Source organism: Kogia breviceps, chromosome 5 (genome assembly GCF_026419965.1).
Source record: "Kogia breviceps isolate mKogBre1 chromosome 5, mKogBre1 haplotype 1, whole genome shotgun sequence".
NCBI classification, from domain to species: Eukaryota; Metazoa; Chordata; class Mammalia; order Artiodactyla; family Physeteridae; genus Kogia; species Kogia breviceps.
Window position 1 is genome coordinate 1,628,652 of NC_081314.1, and position 8,735 is coordinate 1,637,386.

General features: G+C 40.2%; 1 pseudogene; it reads right to left on the reverse strand.

Annotated features, from left to right (window-relative positions):
* Positions 1–1,445: 1,445 nt before the first annotated feature.
* On the reverse strand, positions 1,446–8,365 carry LOC131757584 (gamma-secretase subunit APH-1B pseudogene; annotated as a pseudogene).
* Positions 8,366–8,735: the final 370 nt, after the last annotated feature.

Consider the following 8,735-nt stretch of genomic DNA (forward strand, 5'->3'; position numbering starts at 1 on the left):
GCCCAAAATACTGGCCACATTTCCATTTTAAACATGTCCATTATTTTTCCCCATCACAGTATTGTCAAATTTCTTCCACCCCTCATGTCACCGGTGAGACCTCTCACTGCTGCTTCTATTTCTTTGGGCTGTTCTACTGCACATATGCGATTTCACTGAAGTTCTCACTTTAACGTGTAGGGAATCTCCATTTCACACCATCAGCTCCCTAAAAACCATCCACTTGGAACAATTTCTAATTAGAAAAGGCACAATTCCTCTTTATAAAGGAAACCAAAAGCGTTGTCTGCAGGATGAAAAAACACCTTAGCTATTTCTATAAAATGAATGCTTTATCTGCTACCAAAACCCAGAGACATTTACTGGATCTAAAGAGTATACGGATTATGTAAAAGCATGAACATGGCAGTTTAAGACGTATTTTCAATTTTCCACTATACTATTTGGGAGGAAGCGCTAGTCAGTATTACAGGAGCAAACTCAAAGTGGCAACACCACCCTATTGGCTTGCTTTCCTCCTGCTTTCAGTAAACTTCCACCAGCTCCAGTGAAGCCTGTCCCAGGGTACATCAGTCAGCAACCTGCAGAGCTGCTCAGAGATGCAACTAGCATTCAGTGGGTAAACACTGCCTTGGGGCAGACCCAGGAAAGGCTTACAGAAGATGCACAAAAATTCTTGGTTTTATAATATCTTCCCAGGAAGTCAGAAATAATTGGTTTTTAGTTAAAGAATCTGAAATCTATGCTCAAAAACAATGTAAAGCCTCAAAAAAGCAAAATTGAGAAACAAAAACTATAGAAAAATACAGCTTAATAATAAAAAGCTTACTTCGGTTAAATTATCATAGTAAGTCAGTGCAATTTATTACTGTAGTTAGATGCACAGTCTACCATGTTCTCATAAAACAAAGTACTAGTGAAGTACGAGAAAACAGTTCACAGAGATGATAGCCCTTTAGCCTTTTGTGACTTCAGAACTTAAAAAGATGAAGGCCAACTAGGATTTCTATTTGACATTCAGATAGTTCCTTGCTCAACACAAACTGAGTTAGGAGATAGCTAAACATCTCATTCTTATTTACTTATGGTGTTCTCAGAAAGTTCCTATTTGGACACAGATAGCTCTCAACCTGGCTGCACATCGGAGTTTTATCCAAGAAGCTTTAAACAATTACCAAATGCCCAGACCAATTAAATCTGGAGGGTGGAGCCCAGAACATTAGCCTTTATGTTTTCCCAGGTGATTCCAACTTGCAGCCAGGCTGCACACCACTGACATATGCCTTTCAGAAAGCCGTAGCATGAAAGCCATATCGTATCTAGATAGTACTGTTTATTCTGAATTTCACCAGGAAAATTGACTGTTAGAAGAAGACACAGTTGCGCTTCTTCTAAGTAAGCTGAGCCTTTCAGCTTACTGTTTCAGAAGCGCCGGTCCTTGGAGGTTATCTAGAGCGCTGCTTGAAGAGCAGGGAGTCCTAGTCTTGGCAGAGGAGGCAGAGGTTCAGCCTCCGGCAGAAACGAGTAATGTCCAGACACCCGTGAGCCCCAGGATGATGTATGGCGACACCCTCTTTGATCCATAACGAGGACTTATGAGGCTCAGGGCTGACACCAGCAGGTAGGGGAGAAGAACTACAAGAAGGGCACACCACTTTTTCTTTTCACAGGCGTCCAAACACACGGTGCCCCAGAACACGTGCGGCAATAGGATCGCCAGCATCATGAAAGCTGCATTTAGGAAGCACTGGGGAGGGTCTCCGTGAATGCCCACCGTGCCCGGCGCCAAAGAGTCAGACAGGGTATTTACAAAGGAAAATACTCCACTCGTGAGTCCAAAGCCCAAACCAGAAACGTAAGCCATTAATCGCATAGAAGGTGCTGTCTCCCCTGGGTTTATACTCTTCAGACCCACACGGGCTTAAAAAAAAAAAGTTTATAATATGCAAAACGGCACCTTTTCTTGGATAAGGACTGAGACTAACACTCCAAAGAAGATCAGCAGATATTTCTGTACTGGTCCATCTTTGTCGTCAGCAATGGTTGCTACCGCGAACCAAGCAAGGGAGTAAAGCAGCAGGGACACCAACCTGAAGGAAGCTCCAATGACACGGGGAAGATGATATGCAACGGCGGTGGCGATGGTGAAAATGCAGAGGGCGAGCGTGGGCGGAAACGTAAGGAAGGCGCAGCCAAGAACACGGCCACCATCATGGCAACCGCGGAAGCCGGTCTGGGGGCCTCAGCTGATGTATATTCCTAATTAAGCCATGTTAAGACAGATGGTCTCAGCACTCATACCTTTTAATTACTGTCAATCTTAAATACTTTGGGATATGATGTGTCTCAATAGTTTCCAAGAACAGATTCTGAAAAGGAGAGAGGATGAGGGTATAAAGCCTGAGGAGAGAGAAGCAGCACTATTGATAAAGGGTAGCCTGGGGAGCGCGGAGAAAATGAGGGTGACAGAAATAAACTTACGTTCGTACAATTTTGTTTCATTAGGTAAGGTTTTTGCTTCAGCCAAGAGAATAATCAAACACAGATTTGATCTTTCCTTCCAGAGAATCACCTGTAAAAACCAACCACTGCTTTTTCTCGTTTTGATTTTTAAATATTTTTTATTATTTTAAAAAATATTTATTTATTTATTTGGCTGCAGTGGGTCTTAGCTGCGGCACCACTAAGGATCTTTGTTGCCGCGTGCAGGGTCTTTTTTAGTTGCAGCATGCCGAATCTTTACTTGTAGAATGAAGGATCTAGTTCCCTGACCAGGGATCCAACCCAGGCCCCCTGCATTGGGAGCGTGGAGTCAACTGCTGGACCACCAGGGAAGTCCCTCACTTTTTGATTTTTAAAAATTGAAGTACAGTTGATGTACAATATTATATAAGTTACAGGTATACAACATAGTGATTCACAAATTTTAAAGGTTATACTCCCTGTGTTGTACAATATATCATTGTAGCTTATTTATTTTATACATAATAGTTTGAACCTCTTAATCCGCTACACCTATCTTGCCCCTCTTACCTTCCCTCTCTCCACTAGTAACCAAGAGTTTGTTTTCTAGATCTATGAGTCTGACCAACCACTCCTTTAAATGACTGAGATTGAAGTCTCCTGCTGTACTCCAGACAGTTAAGACCCATGGAAATAGACATTCCACAGAGGATGGTGGGCTGTGTGACGGTTTCTCACCTACTCTTCTTTCACAGCATGCATCTGAACACAGAATTATGATGAGGAAATGATAATGTAGTACTGCGGCAAAAAAAAAAGCACATCCGTGTTCTGGTATTGAAATAGTTGTGGATATTTGGTCAATCTAGGCTCAGTGCTCTGAAACAGTCTCCAGTCAGTCGTTTAGGTAAATACTCTCTCGTCATTGATTTAACAAGACTGAATGTATGGTGACTGGACATTTTCAAGGCTGTAGACAGTAGGAATTAATAACTCAAGGTCTGGAATGAGATGGAATTGGATATAAATCCTTACCCTAAAAACTTTTTAGTTTTGTGATCTTACATAAGTTGCTACTTAGTTACAACCCTAGTTTCTCATATATAGACATTAGGTTCATTTTTTTTTCACATAGAAAATGGCAATTATCAGTAGCACCTGATACGACTCTGGTAAATAACAATAACAGCTACATAAAACTGTCAGCCTAGCTCATAGTGTGGACTCATTATTAGGTATAAAGTATGCTTTGGTGCTCATTTAAAGATGAGAGACATAGATACATAGATTCAAAGAATAGTAGAGTCAGGAGGGACCATAGAGATGTTCTGATCCGGCATCTTTATTTTACAGGAGAGGAAGCTGAAGACCAAAGGGAGCAAATAATACCCAGAGTGAAAAAGCCAGTTAGCAGAAAAGGAAGGCATCACGTTTCCATGGCTTGCCTTGCAGCCAGCGTGTGCCTGGGAAGGGCAGCTGTGGGACATGAGCCTCTGGAGTTCTGGTTGATAGCCACTTGTGCAGAGCCTTTTGTTCACTGTAGGTGGTTAGGACCTGATCTAATTTGCAGTATTTTCAGCGGAGAATTGAAGTGGTGGTCTGACATAATTTGACTCTTGGAGCTCAGAACCTTTAGTTTACTGGGTACAGTCTCATTACTTTGCAATACCTAATATCTTTAGGGTGTGCCGTAAATATTGAAGATTTGAATAAGCCCTATGTGAATGCCAAACTCCTCATTTGTTGACACATTCTTCTCATACTCAGCAACTATTCCAGCAGCTTCTCTTGCCAAGGAAACACCAAATATTGTTGAAAGAAAAAAACAGCTGCAAATATCAAAAAACCTAGCTTTTTAAGGGGGCTTCCAAAACAAATGGTTGAAGAACCTAGAAAGTGATTTTACAGTGATGTACAACAAACCTTTAAGCAATTATAGCTTTTAGTCTTAAATCAATACAATTTTATTGAGCACTTCCTTTGTCTGAAGCACTGTAGGTAATATAGAGACATGTTATTTTTGCCTTTAAGGTGCTAACAATTTAGTAGGAAAAATAAAATGTAAGTAAATTAATCAGAAGTTACATAATAAAATGCAACTCAAATAACATTTGAAGATGAACACCAGAGGGCATTGGTAGGCAGAGCCTGACGAGTTGCCCAACAAACGGCGCAGCTCATTTTGCTTTCCCCTTCTTTCATGACAGTGCCTGATTCTGGTTTGGGAGTTATCTTTTCCTTGCAGTCTTGGGGAGCTGTAACCCCAGTTGCTGTGCATGTCTCTAGCCAAGGTGTGATCTTGTGAACCAGGTCATGCCCACCAGCCTGTCTTCCAGAGTGACTTGAGGATTGAAATTTTTGATAAAATTGTTATCCCCTTTGGCCGACTTAGTTGCTGATCTTTGCTGAGCCACCTCTAGCCTTCCAGTCAATTCTTATGCTGTTAGCTGGGAATAAACTCCTTTTCTTCATGAGTTCATTAGACTCGGTGTATGTGGCAATGACAGCCGGAAGGGAAAAGAGATGCCACCTTGACTGTAGGTGTCAGGAAAGAAAGGAGGGGACATTTGAGTGGGACCTGGAAAGGGGGTAAGGGTAAGTAACTGAGGACTTTCAGTTTGGTGTTTGGTGACATCCTATTATTTCTAATTCTAGACCACTATTAGAGCCATTTCTGTAGTCTGTGAACTAATTAGAAAGCTTGTTCACAAATCCTGAGGATATAATGCTTTGCTAAGTGCAAACCAAGGGCAGTAGAGTTGGAAAATATTTCAAGATTAGTTAGGTTAAAAGATAGGGCTACAGATGTAACTACAACTGAAAAGAGGTTTATTTCTACCCTGAAAGTCACTGTAGTGGTCTCTTCTCATTGTGTCTCTTTTTCTCATCTTGGTTTTATGATAATCCACATTTAAGAGTAGAATAAATTCATTCTTTATTCTATCAAGATTCATTAAAAGCTAATCTATACTTTCTTCACTGAACAGATAGAGTATTTGAAAATTATATTATCTCCCATTCAGCAGTTGTTGTTACTATTTGAAACCACATATGATGCCTGGGGGCTTCCCTGGTGGCGCAGTGGTTGAGACTCTGCCTGCTAATGCAGGAGACATGGGTTCGAGCCCTGGTCTGGGAAGATCCCACATGTCGCGGAGCAATTAGGCCCGTGAGCCACACTACTGAGCCTGCGCGTCTGGAGCCTGTGCTCCGCAACAAGAGAGGCCGCGATAGTGAGAGGCCCGCGCACCGCGATGAAGAGTGGCCCCCGCTCGCCACAACTAGAGGAAAGCCCTCGCACAGAAACGAAGACCCAACACAGCCACATATGATGCTGGTAAAGAGCTCTCAGACATTAGTGAATATAATTCCCCAAATTCACTTTACATGCAAAACCATTGTATAGCTTGATTAAATAATGTGTGTGAAATTCTGTCTGGAGATACACACACACACTTCCTAAGCCAGGAAGAGACAAATACCAATGCTCTGGGCTAGAATTTGGTCCAATTTCACTCTAAAAAACAATTTTGCTGTTGACAAAATGGAAATGTGCTGAACAACCGGGATAAGGAAAATGGAGAGGTTAGCAAGGTCCAACTTCCCCTTTTCTCTTCTAAATGTATCATTTTATTTTTCTAAACCAAGCTCTTCTTAAATTCCAGAAGAGGAAAATATTTTTTCTTAACTTGATTTTTGAGAGGGAAATAAGTGCATTTTCTGCTTCTGATGTGTAATTAAAATACTTCCTACCTCGATTTTTATAGCCAACTGGTAACGCCCACATTTGAATTTCTAGCAAACCCTAGAACATAACACTATACTTGTTTTGCATTTATTCCTCACTGGCTGGACGAATTTTTAAAACATAAGGTAAATCAAGTGGGGAGATTAAAATCAGATGGTTTTACATAGACTATCAGTAATGAGGGTGAAACTGGCATTTTTCTATCTGCTTATTTGACTATATATTTTGTACTTATTTTTAAGGCCAAACTAGAAGAGTTGGAAAGTGTTGTTGAAGTCCAAAATGGAAAACATTTCTTAGTCATTTTCATAGTGAATTTTGAATCTTTAAAATGCCCATGGCCAGACTATGCCGGGATACGATCAAGTTGGTTTTTCTTTCCTCAAGGAGCTTATTTAAAAACGTATGTGGCAGAGGCTTCTCATTTAGCATATCTAAGGGAGCTCTTTGGGAATCTTACCCTTGTCTTCTTGTGTTGCCATGGGAATGTCCATTTTTATATCTTCAGAGAGATACTGTTTTTCAGTGTGGTAGAGCAGAGAGAAAGTGGGCCTTACATTTAGGAAATAATGTATCTACCTCTGGCCTTAACTCCTTACTAGCTGTGTCACTGTAGGTAACAGATTTAAGTTCTCCAAGCCTCAGGTTTTTGTTTTTTAAATAAAATTTAATGTAACTTTAATGTAATTTTTATTCTGAAGGGTTATTATAAGCATTAGAAGTGATGAGTGCATCAGAAGACATTTAGTACATAATAGTATTATTATACGGATGTGATTGTGAAAAGGCATCTTAACATGTAAATATTTCCTGCCTGGCTCCATGCTTATATCTCTCTTAGAGAGCTTTCTGTCTTTGTTAGCTCAGTCCCTGGATCTATTTGTGATGTAAAACTAAAAAAAAAAAATAGTAGAGAAGGAGGTGATCTGAGATGGAAGTAAAGGAGAAAGGGTCGAAACAGAGTGTTGCCATTTCATTTCAAAGAGTTGAGGATGCTGGGGGTGACAGATGTCAATTTGGGTAGGTGTCAGAAAGAGTTTGGTGGTTTGTGGAGGTGAGGCCCTAGAACAGTACTGTTCAGTAGAACTTTCTGCGACTATGGAATTGTTCTCTACCTGAAATGTCCAACAACATTGCCACTAGCTACACGTGACTATTGAGTACACGAATGTGGATTGTGTGACTGAGGAACTTTTATATTTCATTTAATTTTAATTAATTTAAACTTAAACAATTATGTGCGGTTAGTGGCTATTTTATGAGACAGCACAACTCCAGAGATTCTAGAGGATATGAGAGACTGAGGGAAGGAAGGTAAGGAGAGCAGATTTTAACAAGTATTGTCATGAATTGCGAATTAGATCCTTAATATTTCTTGAGAAATGTAACCAAAAAATTAAAATTCGTTTGAAATTAGTTCTGAGAGCTGGATTGCATATAGATATAGATATAGATATACATATACATATGATTCACAGCTGAGGACAGGACACACGGAGCCCTGACTAATATTACGGTTACACGGGTAGTAATAAAAATCTCCTTTCATTAACATGATGACAATTGAGGAATTTTATGGACATAAAGCTCAAAATGAAAAGAGTTTATTTACATAAACTCTTTTCATTTTAAACACACAGCCATATCCACATTTCTCATCTAGAACTCAAACCGTTATATAAACAAGTCTAAATATTTCATTTAGAAAATTAGAGCTAATTCTCTATAGGCTTTATATTGTGTAGCAGGATTTGTTTTCTCAAATAATCATGACAACCTCCAGCACACCAGGCCCCATTTTCTCTCTAAGGAGCCCTACAGATGAGTCTTGAAAATTCAAGAACCTTCAGAAATGCATAAAATTGTGTGTGTGTGTGTGTGTGTGTGTGTGTGTGTGTGTTTGGGGGGGGGATCTACATTCATTACAGACTTTGTATTAGATATTTATCCTCTTTTCTTCATCTGCCTGGGATATGATAGCCTTATTCATTTCCCATTGTTAAACCTAAAAATACCAGACAAATGCAGAGCTGGAGTGGTGAACCCTGGTCCCTTTACCACTGTTCCTGAACTGGAGATGAAAACATGGTGGGGGCATGTAGGGTCCACTCTGATGGTGGTAGCAGTCATACCAAGAGTGAGTCTTGACGCCATGGAGGATGTCAGAGAGGCCGCAGGGCTGTCCTTACTGGCACCAATTCAGCAGAAAGATTTTGGATACAGTTTCTGCTTGTATAGCCCCAAAGCTAATTCATCACCGTGTCCAGAAATTCTGTGAACTACCCAATATCCCTTTAATGAATCAATATTCCACTTACATTGGGCAGAATAGGCTTTTGTTGCTTGTAACTAGAACTCCGACTGATACAGACACTCAAAAGGATCTGTAACCCTAAAATGGTTAAGGATTATCCCATAAAACCTCATTTGTCATGACTATGAGTCCCTCACAAGTGGTATAACGAAGACAGAATCACAAAACTCCAGAGCTGGAGAAAAGATGTATTCTTTTAAATGACAGCTA